This window comes from Cavia porcellus, unplaced genomic scaffold (genome assembly GCF_034190915.1).
Source record: "Cavia porcellus strain 051 isolate PalLab524CR breed Dunkin Hartley unplaced genomic scaffold, mCavPor4.1 scaffold_1, whole genome shotgun sequence".
In the NCBI taxonomy this organism is placed as follows: Eukaryota; Metazoa; Chordata; class Mammalia; order Rodentia; family Caviidae; genus Cavia; species Cavia porcellus.
In genome coordinates this window covers 109,008,659-109,028,339 of record NW_026947484.1, presented here as the reverse complement: position 1 = coordinate 109,028,339, position 19,681 = coordinate 109,008,659, and the positions used below count along the sequence as shown (strand labels likewise).

General features: G+C 43.3%; 1 long non-coding RNA gene across 1 annotated transcript; it reads left to right on the top strand.

The window, feature by feature from the left end:
* The first annotated feature begins 2,537 nt into the window (after positions 1 to 2,537).
* LOC134476972 (uncharacterized) lies at positions 2,538 to 4,761 on the top strand. Its single transcript, XR_010048836.1, has 2 exons — positions 2,538 to 2,675; positions 4,480 to 4,761. It is a non-coding gene; the product is annotated as an uncharacterized LOC134476972 (long non-coding RNA).
* The last annotated feature ends 14,920 nt before the right edge of the window (positions 4,762 to 19,681 follow it).

The following is a 19,681-nucleotide window of genomic DNA, read 5'->3' as shown; positions in this document are numbered from 1 at the left end:
TGAAAACCTCTACTCTCATAGGTTTGATAACACAGAAGAAATAGACAGATTCTTAGAAACATATGAAGTACCAAAGCTAGATCAAGAGGATGTAAAACTGCTGAATAACCCAATTTCTATTAATGAAATTGAAAATGTAATTAAGTTCTTACGTACAAAGAAGAGCCCAGGCCCAGATAGATTCACTGCAGAATTCTACAAGAAATACAAAGAAGACTTAATGCCGACACTCCTCAAACTCTTCAATGAAATTGAAAGGGAAGCAATCCTTCCGAAGTCATTGCTGGAAGCAAATATTACTCTAGTACCAAAGCCTGAGAAAGACCCAACTGAAAAAGAGAACTACAGGTCAATGTCCCTAATGAACATAGATGCAAAAATCCTCAATAAAATATTGGCAAATAGGATGCAGCAAATCATCAAGAAGATTATACACCATGACCAAGTGGGATTCATCCCAGGCATGCAGGGATGGTTCAACATACGTAAATCAATAAATGTAATCCACCATATCAATAAAGCCAAAAATAAGAATCACATGATCATTTCTATAGATGCAGAAAAAGCCTTTGATAAGGTCCAACATTCATTTATGATAAGAACTTTACAGAAAATTGAAATAGATGGTCTTTACCTCAATATAATAAAGGCCATCTACGACAAACCAATAGCCAGTATCATACTAAATGGCCAAAAACTGAAAGCCTTTACTTTAAAATCAGGTACAAGACAAGAATGTCCCTTATCACCGCTCCTATTTAATACAGTACTGGAAATAGTAAGCAGAGCTATTAGACAAGAGAAAGAAATAAAAGGGGTAAAGATAGGAAAAGAAGAAGTTAAATTATCATTGCAGATGACATAATACTCTATATAGAAGACCCCCAAAACTCCATTGAAAGACTTGTAGATATAATAAATAAATTCAGTAATGTAGCTGGATACAAAATCAATACTCAAAAATCAATAGCATTCCTATACACTAACAACAAAATCACTGACAGAGAAATAAGAGAAGCCACACCCTTCTCTCAATAGCAATCAAAAAAAATTAAATATTTAGGAATTATTCTCATGAAAGAAGAGAGAGACCTCTACAAGGAAAATTATAATACACTGAAAAAAGAAATTGAAGACAATCTCAGAAAATAGAAAGACATCCCTTGCTCATAGATAGGAAGAATAAATATTGTGGAAATGGCCATTCTCCCAAACTGTTATACAGATTCAATGCAATCCCAATAAAAATACCATCAACATATCTCATAGATCTCGAGAAATCAATCCTAAAATTCATCTGGAGCGAGAAGAGACCTAGAATACCAAAGACAGTGCTAAGCAGCAAAGGCAAGGCAGGAGGCATCACAATCCCTGACTTGAAGTTATACTACAAAGCAACAGTAGTAAAATCAACATGGTACTGGAATCAAAACAGAGCCAAAGATCAATGGAATAGATTAGGAGATACAACGACAACTAGAAACACACTCAACCACCTTATCTTTGATTAAAGGGCCAAACGTTCACTGGAAGAATGACTACTATTTCTAAGATGACAATATGTAATTTATTAACTAGTGATTTCTTACTGTTTATTTTTTTTTTTTGAAATTCTGTATTACTTGTAACCCTTTTACTGTTTTGTTTTGTTTTCTCTTTAAATAATAATTAAAAAAAAAAAAAAACCTACCTCATGGCTTGGGTGAGTTGAGATCCCCATTTCCTCTTTAGGAACTCATCGTTTGGACCTTGTCTGGTGACAATCTGACTGTTCTTATTCAACCCAGAGACCTTTGCTTAAATGAACTTCCTCAAGAAAGTCATCCTTGAATTCCTTGCTTCAGATTTTATATTCCTCTGTCTGGTCAGATCCACTTCTTCTACCTCCTGTTCATCTTTAAACAAGACACATGTCATATCATCTGGTAAAAATTTCCTCAATTCTCTGCCTCAACAGTGTTCTTTAAGTTTTGGAAGGGAAGAAACCATCTTTTTATTGTTCATCATTGCCCCAAAGCAACTTAGCACAGTTCCAGGCACAACATAAAATTTATAAATATGCCTTGTACATATTAGATGCCCAAAATGTTCCTAGGAATGACAAGGGAAGAACTGATACACAGGGCTCACAACAAGATGTAGCATAATTTAGCCCAAGTGGGATGATGTGGTTCAGAGTAGTAGTGTGAATTCCTAGGGCTCAGCTTCTGTTCCATCTCCACTTGGGTCCCTATGGAACCCAGGCCTCCAACTCAAATCATAGAAACAGCTTTCATTAAAAATGACAGAGGCCACATAGGTCTATGGATAGCAGACTCTCAAAATAATTCACAATTCATGAGACGATCTAGATTAGCCTTTTTAAGCCAGCAGCAAATTCTCAAATTCTAATAACACATTTCTGTGATCTCACAACAGAAAAGACAACTGTATCCCAGTATGCGAACTGCTGATTCAAATAGCCCAATAAAACCCAATCAACTCTAGGAGCTCTCCACCCAGCGGTGACTCATGGCCTCTCAGTCAGCAAAGGGAGAGCCAGGAAAGACACAGGAAGAGGCAAGGAGGAAGAACAAGAACCAGCAAGGTCATACTGATACACAGTCCCCTCCGCCCAGCCATTCACGCTCCTCTGCTGAGAACTGGTGACAGCCACCCCACGCCCAGCACGCAAGGTGGGTTCTCACCTAGGCCGGCATCTGCTTCCCAAGAGTGCTCCTTTTGGTGGAGGGCCAGCACCAGGCTGGACAGTCAGCCACAGCCTTTGCCAAGCTGCCACAAGCATGAGCTCATTTTAGAAAACCAAAGGGAGCTGAGAAGAACCAGCATACCTTATCAGTTCAGGTAGGCCTTAGTCCTATCAAATGGACCCAAAGGCAAAGGTGAGTGAGTGTTACTCCTGGGGAGTGAGTGCTCTCCTCTCAGGCTGATCTCCCTACCTCTGATAACCAGCTTCTTCTGGTTATCACACAGCTCGCTCTAGGAATAACTAAATTCAAACCTGTGCCCTCTAAAGCTTACTAAGGGCTGGCTGGTTCCTGTCAGTGGCTGTATAATTGTGCAGGGTGGCATTATGCTCTGGCTTCTTTTTGTTTTTATCGGTATCAGGGATTGAACTCACGACTGCCTGCTTGCAAGGCAGGCGCTTATGCCGCTGAGCTAAATCCCCAGCCCCGTGCTCTGGCTTCTACCTGAACCCTCTCACTTCATTTTCTGCCATTCCCTCCAACTCTATACTCCCAACAACTGAAGCACCCCAAAGCATCTGACAACTTCCTGACCACATAGGCCATGCTCCCACCTGCTACCTGGACCACCCCTAACCTTCTCCTGGGGAACATGTTACCGCCCAGATTCCATCTGTCTCTCTTCCCGTAGGCAGACTTTCTAAGTCCATCTTCTATCCAGCTGAAATTAACTATTTCCTCCTTTGAGCTACCACTTTTCTTTGTACATACCCTGTGTGACACATTTGTCACATTATACAATCGTTACTTGCTTATACATTTGTCTGACTTACTCTACAAACCTCTGAATCTCTTTATCACTGTTTTCAGAGCCCACCATGATGTTCACGATGTACTGGGAGCTTAGCAAGTGTGTGGTGAATAAATTAGTGCGTATATGCGTACTCACAGAGCAAAACTTGAATGGTGACATTCTTTTGTTACTCAGGGAAGCCAGTAGATGATGATAGTATTTCCAAACCAAAAATATGCCTCCGAGGCACTTCTCTCTCTTTCTCTCTGTCTCTCTCTCTGTCTCTGTCCCTCTTTCTGTCTCTCTCTCTCTTTCTGTCTATCTCTCTGTCTCTTTTTCTGTCTCTCACTCTTTGTCTCTCTGTCTCTGTCTCTCTCATTCTCTGTCTCTGTGTGTCTCGCTGTCTCTCTCTCTGTCGCTCTCTGTCTCTCTCTCTCTCTGTCTCTGTCTTTCTCTCTCTGGTCTTGCTTTGTGGTACAAGCTGCCCTTGAACTTATTATGTAGCCCCGATTGGCCCTGAATTCCAAGAAATCCTCTGGGCCTCAGCCACCCAAGTACTGAGATTATAGACATGCACCACCGTGCCCAGGTAAGGGCCTCTAATTTTAATCTAACCTATGACTAGAAACTTTGTGAGCAATTTCATTCTAACTTCAGCTGGGGAGGCAAGACAGTACTTTCTCATTTCCGCTGATCCCTTTATATATATTCATAAGTTCAAATCAAACATGGGACATCCAGATGGAACCACAAGCAGAAGTGGGTTCCTGTCCGATGAGAAGAATTTATACCCACTTAACTTCCTACAGATGATGAATGTTTCAATTTTTGTTTAAATTTTTATCTTTTTCAATGAAAATGTCAATCCACCTAGGCATAGTGATAAATGCCTTTAATTCCAGCACTCAGGGAGGCTGAAGCAGGAGGATTAAAGTTTCAAGCGCTGTTTAGGCAATTAATTAGCAAGACCTTATGTCAATTTTTTTCTTTTTAAAACAGGGTCTCACCACATAATCCAAGTTGGCCTGGAACTCATGGCAATCCCCCTGCTTCAGCCTCCTGAGTGCTGGGATTATGGGTGTGTTTCATCATCCCCAGCTCTGTCTCAAAATTCAAGAAGAAAGGAAAGCAAAAGAAAAGAAAAGATCTGGGGATACATCTCAGTGCAAAGGCCCTGAGTTCAGCCTCCAGCACTGCAAAATATAAAGTCAGTGCTAATCCCCAAAATAGAGATGTTTAAGTACCGGAAGACAATGACTTAATACAGCCTTTCCTAGCCTACTTACTAATTTTTATTTAAATCATACATCCTAATTTCAGTTTTTGAGCTGAACTCTATATTCACAGTACCAGTCTGCATGGCTTAGTTCTAGTCATTTTATCTACCTGGGAAATAACGTGTATTGAGATATAGTAAGTTCAGGCACTATGTTAGATGCTTTATGTCTGTCATGCTATTCACTTTGCCTCACGACCACTTTAAAAGTTGCCATTGATAGGTTTTAGGCTGCCCAGCATTTGAAATCCCTTCCCAGGTTTGAGAAATTCCCATCATTTGAGTTTTGGAAGGGACAGATTCTCCTTTACTCTATACAGGCTAGAAGGGCAGGTACTTACTTTCTAAGACTCTCTTCACATAGAAAGTTAGCACAAGTCCTATGCTATCCTAGCAGTAAACCCATCCAGACTGAAATCTACCTAGTGATAGAGTTATTTCCAAAAGATGAAAAATATTAACAAAAGATGAGAAATATAAAATAAAAAGCGGCCTTTATTCTGAGAACACGGAGAGAGATGACCGGCAACCCCACCACTGGCGTCCAGCGATCTCTCCGGCGGACACGCGGCGTGGGGGCCTATAAATAGCCTCGGTTTGGGGTGGAACCTAAGGCGGGCATTAGGGATACACAGGTAGCCCATTGGTCCTAGGTTTGGCGCCATATGTAAATTCCCAGGGGCGGGAAGATGGCGTCACAGGTAACTTCCTAGGGGCAGGGCAAGATGGGGCTTCCTGCTTCCAGTTGTGGCTTTCCTGGCTACAGTGTCCTGTCTGGGCCAAAACCTTTCATATCCCGTCTTATGGTTATTATTATGAAAAGGGGCGAAGATTTCTCTCTTTAACTACTTCCTGCTGGCAAAGGGCACTGTACTGGAGCCTAGGGGAGTCGACGGGATGAAGGTTGATGCCCAGGTAGACGCTGCTGCCAGGTGTTTTAGCCAGGACAACTTCACTGGTGAATGCACGTATGTCAGACTGGAAAAACAAAGAGACAAAATGTTATGAGGAGACATGGCACTGTCATATTTAAGGACCCAGGTGAGGTAGAAGGAAAGGTGCCTTTAGACTTATCATTCTATCAGGACCATGTTGAGGTAGAAACATTTTCACGGTAAGGCAGAATTCTGAAAATTAAACGTGGGGTTAGGAGGAGTAGAGTTATGAGAGGTGATTACTCCCCCATCTGAAAGCACAAATGTTAAGACGGTAGGTTGGTAAGGCTTGTCTCTGGTATGCATGACGTTGGAGTCTGTAGGCAATACTGCTAAAGAGTCCTGCTGTAAAAATGATCATTAATAGAATGTAAGAAATTAGGAACCAAAGTGGATAACAAAACATGACTTAGCCTGTTAACTGTGGCTGCGAGGCCTTTGTGAGACGGAGACAGGTAGGAGACAGAAGATGAGATGACCACTCAGAATGATCAGATTTAGGGCTGGGAGGGCACCTCTTAGCCTGAGCAATGTGAAACTAGGATGGAAGTCTAGCAACTTTGATTTAGGCATGGGTCGCTGTAACCTGGTTGTAGTCCTTGGAATGATTTGCTGTAACAGAACTTTAGCAAGTATGAGAAAGGCTTTTATGTATCCTGAAAAAGTATAAACCAAGTGAGAAGACTGGGACCTGCACAAACTGTTTGTAAATGGCATAGGTTGACCATCAATACCCTGTCATAGAGATTGAGGACTTATTATAGCAGCCTGAATACTCAGGAAGAACTCTGTATATATGGCCTCTATGTCCACAAATATAGAGAATGTCTTACCTGAGACTTTAGTGCGACTTGGAATCTGAGATGGACACCTTAAAGGGGGCTGTTGTTGCCCTGAACCCCCTCAGCCTCCAGCAGCAATTTTCTGTCAGTGACGAATCTGGCAGTGTCAACATTTCCTGTCAGGGCTCGAACTTAGGATGACTTACCCACTCTCTGGTGGCTAGGACAGTCCAGTAGCCCTGGAGTAAGGTCTCAAAGAATGCCAGGATGGGGCGTCTTCTGCTGCATTTGAGCATGGTCCATGGAGGGGGCAGGCAGCTCCACCTTGTGTAGGTTTACCTGTCTCAGAACTCCAAGTGTCACAAGTGTTAAAATTATGAAAAACCATATTAAGATCTCTCTAAGGTTTGAAGGTCAAGTTTTGCCTTTTTGTTTGGGATTTGAACTATAGTAGAATTAAGTACGTATGCAGGAATTTAATATTGGCATTTTGGATTAGAGAGCAGGCTTTATCTGGATGGCATACCGCTTTTTTTTATAGGGTGACACGTAGAATTAACAAAGTTTTAGTCTGCCAAACAAGGCTTTAATGGAAACATTTTGCAGTAAAGGTTTAGCAATCTTATGAATATATCTATCAAAACTGATCTAATACTGTCAAATTCTGAACACATTTACTTTTAAAGTTGTTATTTGCAGTAGTATGAACCAAGACAAATAAAACAAAACTTTGAAGAAAACCCTTGTCTTGAAATAGAGCTAGTAGTTCCCAGCAAAAAGAAATTTATTACCTTAGTTGTTAAACAGGAGATTGGTGAAGGCTTTGATTGATAAACAAGGCTGGTAAAATTATCAGGTGGCCAATAACCTTGATTAAATGGTTTGAGAATTGTAATAAAAAAGCATCTTTTGAGCGGAGCCAAATTGTAAAAAAAGCATGCCTGAGCAGAGCCGCTGAGCTGCTGTTTCACGGCGCTCCGGCAGAGCACGCCCAGTGGGTGGGGCAAGCGCTGGGATGTAGCGCGCAGGGGTGGGCTCGGACTGCCCCCGGAAACGTGTAAGGTGGCAGCGGCGACGACGGCGGCGCATGGGGGAGGGAGGGGCTGGGACGGCGCATGGGGGAGGGGCTGGGAGGTGGCCCGACACAGAGCGCAAAGCTGGAACTGCTCGCGGGGCGCGAGGATTAGAAAGCCAATTTAGGAACACAGCTGGGTTTTGATTAGCTTCCTGGACCTGTTTTAAAAGTTTGTTATAGTTAGTATGTTTGACCTGCTCTGGCACAGCTATAGGCCCAGAGTCATTATAAACGTCCTTAAAATGTAAGTCATAACAATTAGTAATAAATTTAAATTGCCTGATATAATTCTGTGGGTCAACAGAGAGGCTACCTAATTTAAGGGTTATCTGAGATAGATCAGAAAGGGAAAAAGGCACATGGATGTTAACAAGCTCCTTGGGGCCAGCTTGCTCCCGAAGCGGTAGCAGAGCCTGAGGAGATTCCGGAGCAGAGGGCCACTGAGCAGCCATCCTTCCGGTAGGCGCATGTGAGCAATCCTCTGTAGAGCGGCTACAGAGCTGCTGCCGGTCACCCTGGGAAACACAAGCAGATGGCGTCTCACTGTGTGCCTTGCAGCTAGAGGACTGCTGTCGGCAGCACAATGAAGCGTCATGTGCACTGCAACAGGGCGGCTGTTGTAGTTCACAAGAGGAGCCACAAGGAGACGCCTGTTGACAGTGAGGGACCTGGGAACATGGTGGCGCCCTGTCACGTGACCCAAAACATGGCGGCGCCTGGGAACATGGCAGCGCCCTGTCATGTGACCCGAAACATGGCGGCGCCCTGTCGCCATGTGGCCCTCCGGAACATGGCGGCGCCATGCCACGTGGCAGAGGGTTGCAACATGGCAACTGTTCCCCGCCGCAAGCTGGAACAATCACACAGCCTGTTGGAAGGACATAGCGACCGAGATCTAGCATGGTGGGCGGGCGGTGAGAATGCTGTAGGGGATACAGAATTCTCAGGAGAGGAAGTCAGAGACTTCGAGGAAGTGCTAACAGAGGGATTAAAGCTGCTGGAAGAGTTATGGGTCCCGGAAGGCAGAGAGGGAGACGATCGCACAGCGGGAGGTATCTGCGGCGGAGAGGGATTAGAGCTGCTGAGAGAATCAGGCATAGGGGGAGGAGAGAGCGGTCCGGTGGGAGATAACCGCAGGGAATGAGTTTGGTGGTAGGCAGGCGGCGGCTGGGAAAACAACGGAGAGCAGGACGGAAAAGTTTGCGGCGCAGTAGACTTAGCTAAAAGTATCTCAGCGGGAGCACAAGACTTAATGAGAGATGGGCGTGTTCTCAGAATAAGAAAGGCTTGGACATAAGGGAGTTCTAATAACTTGTTGCCAGCTTGACAAAAATCGTACAAGTTCCTGAGAATGCAGGGGTCAAATGTTCCTTTTGTGGGCCAAGGCTTGCCGATAAGCGGGTAGGTTGGCCAGACCTCCTGGCAGTAAAAAGTTAGTTGTTTAGTTTTTATGGTACCTTTAATTTTTAGAGTACGTAAATTAGAAATTAGGCATTGTAAAGGCGTCTTTTGGGAGTTAGAAAATACATTCCCCATGACTGATTCAGGCAAGAAAAAAAAAAACCGGAGGTCCAGAAAAAAGTCGTCACTTATTTGTGGTACCACGCGGCGGCTACGGTTCCAAACCGTAAACTCCAGTCGTCACTGAGAGATTTACGAATGGAGTCTACGTGGGGTCAGTAACAGTTTTGCCCGTGAAAGCGCAAGGCTTTAAGGGGAGTGAGGCATTCTTTCAGTGTGGGCGGTCCCAAAAATCTCTGCTTTGGGCTATCCGAACCCAAAGAACGTGAGAGATTTTGTGGGCGCAGGTTTGCCCAGAAAGAACCCTGCCCTGGGCGGTCCTAAGGACGTGAAAATGCACAGACCCACGCAGACGGGGAGAACATTCCACTGGGGCTGCCCAGTGCGAAAAGTTCCCCGGGGAGTGCTCACCTGAAATCAGTCTGGCCGATGCGGAGTGCAGGCGGCTGGCGACAGGAACGTCTCGGGAGAGGAAAAAGCTCGGGATTAATCCAGGATGTTATCTGGTTATCGGCGAGGAAACTCTGGGTATGTGGCCCAAGAGTCAGTTGCCTGCCGATCGAGTCACGGCAACAAATGATAGAGTTATTTCCAAAAGATGAAAAATATTAACAAAAGATGAGAAATATAAAATAAAAAGCGGCCTTTATTCTGAGAACACGGAGAGAGATGACCGGCAACCCCACCGCTGGCGTCCAGCGATCTCTCCGGCGGACACGCGGCGTGGGGGCCTGTAAATAGCCTCGGTTTGGGGTGGAACCTAAGGCGGGCATTAGGGATACACAGGTAGCCCATTGGTCCTAGGTTTGGCGCCATATGTAAATTCCCAGGGGCGGGAAGATGGCGTCACAGGTAACTTCCTAGGGGCAGGGCAAGATGGGGCTTCCTGCTTCCAGTTGTGGCTTTCCTGGCTACAGTGTCCTGTCTGGGCCAAAACCTTTCACCTAGTTATGCTATGTTTCATAGCAATGTTATGAAGAATCTCAGCTAATGGTATTATTACCTGTGGTCCCCTCGATAAATACTGAAGGGAAGATTCCAGGGGCAAAGTAGTGATTGATCAATATGAACAGCATGAGGGACTGCAGGACAATGCTGAGATTTTTCTCATCTCACTGAACAGAGAAAGTTCAAATTCCTTCACTGGTCCCTCACATCATGGACTGAAACTGCAAAGTTAAAAGGTACAAACTGAAAAAAAAAACTTTTTTTGGTACCAGGGATTTTGATCAGGACCTCACTGAGCTACTGAGCTAAACCCCTGGCCTGAAAAAGATTGTTTTACCATAATAAAAACCTTTTAAAAAATAAAACAAAATTCTTATCTCTGATGAACATAAGACCAAGATAATGCAAAAGAAAACACGAAGTTTGGTTCTATGGGTCTCAAATTATTTGTTGAAGGTTGTAGAGTCTTGCAAGATCTTTTGTGTAAGATTTAGGACACCAAACAGGAAGAATTTAATTTACCCAAGTACTGGAACTGAGGAATAAGGTAGGATGTGGCAAACTCAACCCCAAAAAGACTCTCTAGCTATGTGGGCCACACCCTTCCTGTGAGAGTTCAGCCTCTCTAGAGACCCTGCAATTTGAAAGAAGTACCTGCACTTGGAAATTGCTAAAATTCCACTAATTTACATTGGGAAAAAATCTGAAAAATGTTTACAAAAATGGATATAGATTGTTAAATAAAGAGGGCACAGCATAATTTTAGACTGGACTCTACCAATGTGGGTGCGTGTGGCCATTTTCTTTTTTGCTACTGGAGATTGAACCCAGGGACTTCACTGAACTACATCTCTAGCTGCTCCCCCCTTATTTTTCCTTTTTTATTTTGAGATAGGGTCTCTAATAGTCTCTATAAATTGCCTAAACTGGCCTAGAATCCTTCTGCCTCAGCCTCCCACAGTGCTGGGGTTATGAAGTGGGCTGCCACACACACTCAGCTCCATTTTTCTGATTGACTGTGGAAGCCCAAACTGTAGAAACTAGTTTTAATTGTGTGTTCAGCTGGTCAGCTAAAACTTGGGCCAGTGGAGGCCCATACTAAATGAGGTTTGTAAGGGTTTTGGCCCAGACAGGACACTGTAGCCAGAAAAGCCTCAACCGGAAGCAGGAAGCCCCTATATCCCCCCCCCCCCAGGAATTTACCTTTGATTCCATCTTCCCGCCCCTGGAAATTTACATATGGCGCCAAACCTAGGACCAATGGGCTACCTGTGTATCCCTAATGCCCGCTTTAGGTTCCACCCCAAACCGGGGCTATTTACATATCCTCACCCAGTGTCCGGAGAGATCGCTGGAGAGATCGCTGGTCGCCAGCGTTGGGGGATGCCGGTCATCTCTCTCCCTGTTCTCAGAATAAAGGCTGCTTTTTATTTTATACTTCTCATCTTTTGGAAATAATCCTATCAAGGTTGAGAAGCTAGAAATTATCTGCTATTTGGGAAAATAAAATTGTCCTCCATAATGTTCAGTAAGAAATATATTCCTGGGGCTGGGGGTTTAGCTCAGCAGCATAAGCGCCTGCCTTGCAAGCAGGCAGTCGTGAGTTTGATCCCCGGTACCAATAAAAACGAAAAAGACAAAAAAAGAAAAAGAAAAAAGAAATATATTCCTAAAATAAGAATGTTGGGGTCTTATCATGTGTAAGCTGCCTAGACATTTCCCTAACATCGCCACAAAGAGACTCCTGCTACGGAGTACATAGCTACTACTACTCACTACTCCTGCTACTCACCAAGCCTGCTATGGCTTGTATCTAAATGTCCTCCTGAAGTGTCATGTGCTCCAAAGTAGGGCCTTGGGGAGGTGGCTGAATCACAGGTGTGTGTGACACTGGGATTAACTGTATGTGACACTAGATTGGCCCACTGATGGGTTTAGCATTGCTCTGAGTGTAGCTGGCTGGATTTACTGAAGGAAGCCCCGCCCTTGGGCGTGGTGGCAACAACCAACAGGCTTTTTTAGCCCAAAGGGAGTAAAACTGAGAGGCTTGAGGCTGCTGTCTCATGGCTTCCTGTCTGGCGTGCTAGCGGGCCTTGGAGCCAGCTGACTACGGCTTGTGGAAGGCAGGTATTTTGTCCCAGCAACAAGAAAGTCACTAAGACAAAGGTCTTGAGAAATACATAGGTGATTAGGTGAGTGAAATAGCCTGCTGGTAATTGTTCTGAGGTGAGCTACCTAAGAGATTATGCAGCTGAAATGAACTCCCTCACTTCAAGGAGAATGCTATGCTCCCAGAAGTCCCAGAGCAGGACTTCACTGCAACAAGCTAGTTGGACATGAAAGGCAGTTCGGCTGGCAAGGTTAGCAGAAGAATTTATCCAAGGGGAGCGTCAGTGGTAGCTTGTTCATTACTGCATCCCTAAGGCCAAAACAGTTTTACTTCTTGGATACCTTGAAAACCTTCCAGCTCTGATAAATAGAGACCTGAACTGAGTCACCATGGAACAATTCCTGACCCGACAGCCAACTTCCAAGCCTGAGTCTATGTCAGACATAGGGGCCTTTGGATGCAGAGGAACTTAGGGCACTTGAACCAGAGCCCAGCAATGACAGGCCAAGCACATGTGCATCTTCCTAACTCTCCCCAACACAGCAGGCATCCTTCACTAGGATAACCTTTCAGCATACTCATCTTCAGCTCTGAACTAACTTCTGAGGACTTAGCACGTCACTAGCGTCCACCAGTCAAAGTGGAATCTTAGGGAGGAAAGTAGATAATGAGGCTTTTGCTTTTATAACTATCCAGAACTTACTCGTTTTTTAAGAAAAGCCCTTGTTAAGTAGCCCAGCTTGATTCAAACTTGCGGTCTTCCTGCCTCAGCTTCCCAGGGTGCTGGGATTACAAGTATGAATGTTCATGCATTGTGGGATCTTTAAAAAGGTGACATGAAAGTAGAGACTATTATGAAATAAAAGGAAAGGAAAAAGAGAAGACAGAGCCTAAGAGAGAGTAATGAGGAGAATGAATATGATCAAAATATAGTTTACACATTGAAACTCAATAGTTTTCAAAATAGCCACTAGTGATAAAAGGGAAAAAAAAGTATGTTACTTTTTAAAATGCCTTTTTTAAAAGTAGGCACACTAATTTTTTAATCCCTGAACTAAAAAGAAAAGACCTACAATTCTTAGTGTCTAGGATTCCACTCTATCAAAAGGGAAACCATAGATAACCAATAAATATTTTCAGCTCCTCCAGGATTAATACTCAGTGACTCAGAAGACAAACCCATGACCTAACCAGATCACAAGCATCAGCTCGGGGTTCCTAATACCTGGATTTCAGACCATTGAGACTACCAGACTCCCTACCTGTGAATGTATGACAATAAATGTGCCAGTTAAGCTATTAAGTGTGTGGTAATTTGTTAGGTCAACAATAGAAAACTAACATAAGTCATAAGACCTCCACTTGAGAGTTAATTATTCTCTCTCAGTTCAAGTACCCTTTAGAAACAAGTCTTAAGGCAAGGTTAGAGAACTGAGCTGGTATTGAGGTGTGTTCTTTTCAACCTGGCTTCCTGAGGAACACCTATTAAAGCCCCTGCTGAAGTCTATCTGGAGTGGGTGACAGCATCTTCTTTTCTGTGTGAAATGATTCAAGTGGGCCACTGCGGTGGGTTCTGGGTGGGCCAGTAGCTGAGTTCATTGAAAAGGCAGATTCCTTCCTCTGTACCACAGAATGTTGGTGTTAGTGTGGCCTGGGAGATTCATCTAGTTGAGTCTCCTTATTTTACAGTAGAGGAAACATACCCTGTGATTTCAAAGGACTTCTTTAAGAACACACAGCAAGCTATGTCAGAACTGAGACTCTAAATCTGGTCTTTTGTTCACGGCTGGTTTCCACTATGTTGGACACCCAGCCCTGGATATCCAAAAGGCTTTAAATAAAATTGAGTAACAGGGTCCACCCCAGAAATTCTGATTCAGACAGACTTGGGTAGCCCCCCAAAATCAGTATTTCTTATTTTTTGTGCTTACGTCTTTAAGAGTTTTGCCTACTTTATCTTCTGGCCAATTAAGTGTTTTTGTTGCAACATCTAGATCTTTGATTCATTTTGATTTTAGTTTAGTACATGGTGAGACATAGGAGGTGAGACATAGGTTCAATCTTTGTCATGTCTAAAGCCAGTCTTCCTGGCACTATTTATTAAAGAGGCTGTCCCTCCATCAGTGTTTTTTCACCCCTTTGTCAAAGATCAAATAGCTAAATGTGCCTGGGTTATCTCTGCTTTCTCTGTTCTGTTCCACGGATCCATATGTCTGTTTTTGTGCCCATATCAGAATTTTTAAAGCCCTCTTAAATCTGGACATGGTGGTGCCTGTCTTTAGTGCCTGAATTCAGAAGGCTGAGGCTGGAGGATTGCCACAAGTTTGAGCACAGTCTGGGCTACATAGTGAGTTCAAGGCCAGCCTGAACAAGAACAGCCTGTTTCAAAACCAAAACTAGTAATAAATAAAAGCTCTGGTATTCTAATGTGCTTCACTCAGTGTTTTTAAGTTTTGGCCCAATTTCAACACACACTGAATTCTACTTAAAGAATTAATGTTAATAAATGCCAAGCACAACATGGAGACTGATACCAATTTTATTCCTAGTAACAGTAGCTTTTCATTAGATGCAAAGTGAAAGCAAAATAGTCCATTGGATTCCTCCTTTTTTTTCTCTTGTAAAAGAAATCCTCTTCCCCTGTCCTTGTTTATCTGAGACATAGAACTTTCTGCCACTTAGCGTGTCTGGCACCTGACTCCATTTCCTGCCCTTGTCCCGCACCTGTCAGTTGTTTCTTTTCCCTGTGAAGGCCCCAGGGACTTCCCTCCACTCGCCTTCCACCTGCCTGCCTGAACCACTGCCCGTCACCGCTGGACACCAGCTAGGCTGTGCTCATCCTGCAGCAATCTGCCTTGTGGTGGCAACTCAACGTCCTCTCTCACTCCCTACACCCTGAAGGTCTCCCTAACCTGCCATACTCCCATGCCAACAGGAGGTTGCTGAAATCCTTCAAAGTTGACAGTTGTACATAGGGAAGAAAAAAAAAAACCAATTGCTGTACACTAGCAAAAAGGGCTTCATTATGTTTGTGTTATGCCTAAATACCTGTAACGCCTACTGTTCTGTATGTATTTTTTTCCTCTGGGTGACCTAATTGACATGTTAATCAATGCTCCCCTCTGTAAAGAATTGTAAATCCCTGGGAACCTAACCTAATTGATATGTTAACCATTGTTGCCCTCTACAAATAACAGATATGGTGCTAAAATAAGCTGACAAAGGATTGTTAATTACTGCTAGACTACTCTGTCCTCTGCTAAGGGAAACAAAGGTCTTCCTCATTTCCTTAGCAGATTTCCTGATCCATGCCCATAACCCCTTACTTTGTAAACTGTGCTCTCTACAAAAAGTCGGGCAAGTTTTGAGGGAAACACACAGCTTTTGCAAACTCCAACTGCACTGTGTCACTGGGCCAAGATAAAATAAATCAGTGCTGCTTTTTAAAAAAAAAAACAAAAAAAAAAACATGTCCTGCCCCATTTTTTGAACTCGAGTTTGGGGGTTCTGGGGGGCTTGTTGTGGATTACAAGACTAATTATAGAGGTTTTTTTAAGGCTAATATTTGGTTTATTAAAATTGATGGGGTTTGTTTCTGTTTTTTCATGGGGGAGGTGTTTTGTTTTTTGGTTTTTAGGTTTTAGTTTTTTGAGACAGGGTCTTGTGGTAATTCAGGCTGTTCTTAATCCACTACGTAACTCAGACTAACCTTAAACTCATGATGACCTTCCTGCCTCAGTTCCCGGACTACTGGGATTATAGGTGTGCACCTGCACACCTGCAAAATTAAAATTTTTAAACTCAGTTTTTTTGTTTTGATTTGGTTTTGGGTTTTTGTTGTTGTTGTTTTCTTTTTTGCTTTGAGTAACCTGTGTGATGGTTTTGGTTTTTTGAGACTTCTTGCTATGTGGTCCAGACTGACCTTGACCTCACTATGTGAAACAATTTTGGCCCAGACAGGACACTGTAGCCAGTAAAACCTTAGAGGCAAAACCAAGGAGCTCCATCTCCCCCACCCCTAGGAATTTACCTATGGTTCTATCTTCCCCACCCCTAGGAATCTACCTCTGGCGCCAAACGAATACCAATTGGCTACCTGTGCATCCATAATGCCCCTCAGGCTCCACCCCAAACCTAAGCTACATGTATGCCTCCACTCCATGTGTCCCACAGAGTGATTGCCGACCCCGGGGAGACAATGTCAGACCCCAGAGAGTCGGGGGGGGGGTGTTCTCTCCCCACATTCTTAAACTAAAGGTCATTTATATTTCATACTTCTTATCTTTTCAGCCGCCGCCACAATTCTATCATATGGTTCCCTGGCCGTCTCCCAAACAGTCTCAGCACCCAATCCCCCAAATGCAAGCCCCGCTCTAAACACAAACACAGATAACCAGCAGCTCAGTGGCTCGGTTCAGAGATCCTATTTCTTAGTCCACACCGGGCTTTTTTTTACATACTCAAACCATTTAATCAAGGTTTATTTAGGTTAGATAAGCCGACAACAGACAAGACTGACTAATAAACAGGGAAGTGGCCACCTGGAAATTTTACCAGCCTTGTTTATCAATTAAAGCCTTCACTAATCTCCATAGCCTTATATAAAACACCTCAACTAAAGTTCATATGACTAAGACAACTCATTATTGCTGATCTGATGCTGTATTCGTGTTTTCAGATATAAAGTTCAGATTGTTTCTGCTACCTTTTTCTTGTGTTCCAGCCATGACACGTTTTCTTTCAGATCCAGATATATGCTTAGAGATGTTTCACAAATTTCTTCGGCATTCAAATAGCCATTTAATGTTTGATATTAAGCTCACTGCCTATATTATACTGTACTGTTACCAATCTCCTAGATGTTTAACAACTAAAATTAAGAGTTACTTATAAATTTCTTTTTCTGTAAACCACTAGTAATGTTCTATGTTAAGTTTAATGCTTATATTATACTGTACATATTATACTGTACTGTTACCAATCTCTTAACTGTTTAACAACTAAAATTAAGAGATAATTATACATTCCTTTTGCTGGGAACCACTAGCTCTTTTCCAAGACAAGGGTTACATGATACATGCAAAACCACAAAACCAACACTGCAGCAGAAGCCAAACTTAAACCTTTCCCAGCCTGTCTGCCTGCCCTGGCTCAGCCCTCCTGAGCCATAATTAACTATATTCAACTGATATTAAATGACACCATCGCTGATCTCTCTCCTAAATAAAAAGGTAAAAATTAATTAAATAGGCCATCCTCCAAATATCAGATGGCATTAGACATTTTACTAACATAAAGAGATACAATACATAAATGATATATCAGTTCCTAAAATTCCCTAGAACTTGTCCTCCTTATGGGAAGCCATTACTAAAGTCATAAATACCCTGTTAATTGTATCTGACTCCTGCATACTTAATTTTAAATTCTATAGATACCTTCTACTGTAGACCAGATCCCAAACAAAAAGACAAAACTTGACCTTCAAACCTCATAGAGACCTTAATATAGCTTTTCGTGTTTTCAGCAACAGAAATTACAGTGACACTTGGAGTTCTGAGACAGGTAAACCGACACAAGGTGGAGCTGCCTCCCCCCCCCCCCGCCCCCCGTGGACCATGCCTCAAATGCAGCAGAAGGACATTGGGCAAGAGAGTGCCCCATCCTGGCATTCTGCTCCATTACCCCTTGGTGTTCTCTCCTTCTCCACTGGCCCTTCATGGATCATGCAAAGCCCACCTTCTCTGGCCACCAGAGCCTCCTCCACATGTGGATCACCAATTGCCAGCACTATTCATTTACTGTTACAATGTACAACAGATTGTTTTTCTTTGTTTTGTTTCCCACCTGTTTTGACTTCTCTCTTATGTACACCATAAACTCCCAGAGGGCAAGGGCGGTTATTTTACAGTGTGGATACCACTGCCTATGTCCTAGTACTGTGCCTTTTTCATGGCCATAGCTCAATAAGACCTGGTTAAATGACTGAGTGGCTGGCTTACTAAGCAAGTCATTCCCTAAAGGGCCTAAGTGCTGCTCCTGCCCAATATGCTATGGGAAGCCAGTGAGATTGAGCAATATTAATCCAAACTAACCACTTGAGGCTTATGACATATCCTTCCAGGAGGCAGCATGCAATCCAGCTTCTCAGCTCTTTTTGAGACAGATTTGCTGACTTGAATCAGTCAGTAAATTCCAGAGATTTTTCCATCCTGAAATTATGTTGTTTGTGCTTTTTCAAATATTTCTTCCTGTGCCTTCCCGTGTAATTAACTGAAAAGAAAATGCCCATTAGTACTCAAGTACTTATGAACAAGGAATGTTTGTGAAGAGACAAGATACAAGAAATAATAGAGACAGTATGATTGGGGCTACAGGGTCTCTCCCCTCCGCATGTTGCTGGACCACTCCCCTCCACTCCCCAAGACCTGGGCAATGCCACAAGGCCAACCTCCCAACTTTTTTTCTGAGGCCCACTATATAGGGCAGAGATAAGAAAAACAAAGACACCTCAGCCTGCCCTGGAAAACTGAAATCCCAAACCAGGGGATTCCTGAGTGCCAGACCTATCAACATGACCCGCAATAACCTTTCTCCACTTGGAGAGGGAGAGGTGCCCCAGAGCCAGCAACATTTTAAATTCTTTTTTTTTTTTTTTTTTTTTTTTTTGAGAGACAGGGTCTCACTATGCAGTTCAGGCTGGCCTTGGGTTCACTTTGTAGCCCAGACTGGTCTCGACCTTGCAACGATCATCTTGCCTCAGTCAGAATGCTGGGATTACAGGAGTGTACCACTACAGGGCTTAACATTTTAAATTCTTAAACCCATTGCCTTTATTACTCACACCATTTTGCTTTCTGCAAGCTCAAGCCCACTTATTCTGAGCATACTATTACCTGATTAAAACTTTTCTGCTTTTTCCTTACCATCACATGCCATGTCCAATTCTTTGTTCCTCACACACAAAAACCTAAAAACCTGTTTGGGATTCCATCACCCAAAGCAACAAAAGGAGACCACACCATTAGAGAAATGCAAATTAAAACAACACTGAGATTCCATATACCTGAGAAAGAATGACCATCACCAAGAAATCAAATAATAACAAATGCTGGAGACCTGTAGGGATGAGTGCAGGGAAGGAGGAGCCCTTCTACATCCCACGAATGTAAATGAATACAACTATGGAAATTAGTATAGCTATTCCTTAAAAAACTGAAACTAGCACTTCCATTTGATCCAGCTATTCACCTTCTAGGTATCTTCCTGAAAGAGTTAAAGATATATTACAAAGCTGCATGAAGAGCTGGGTGATTGAGTTGAAACTCTGTACTCAATCTAGAGCACAGCGGAATGTTAAAAGAGAGGAGGCAACTAGATAAAAAAGAGTTTAATGTGGGCACGGAGGGAGTCACCACAGAGGGCTGTGGAAGCTGTCTGTAAAGGGAAGGTTCTGCCTGATGCAGGCTCTGATGGGGGAAGGGCTCTGGGTACTGATGTGAGCTGATTTATTTTGTGAGTGTGCAGGGGACTGGGTAAATCTTTACACACGTG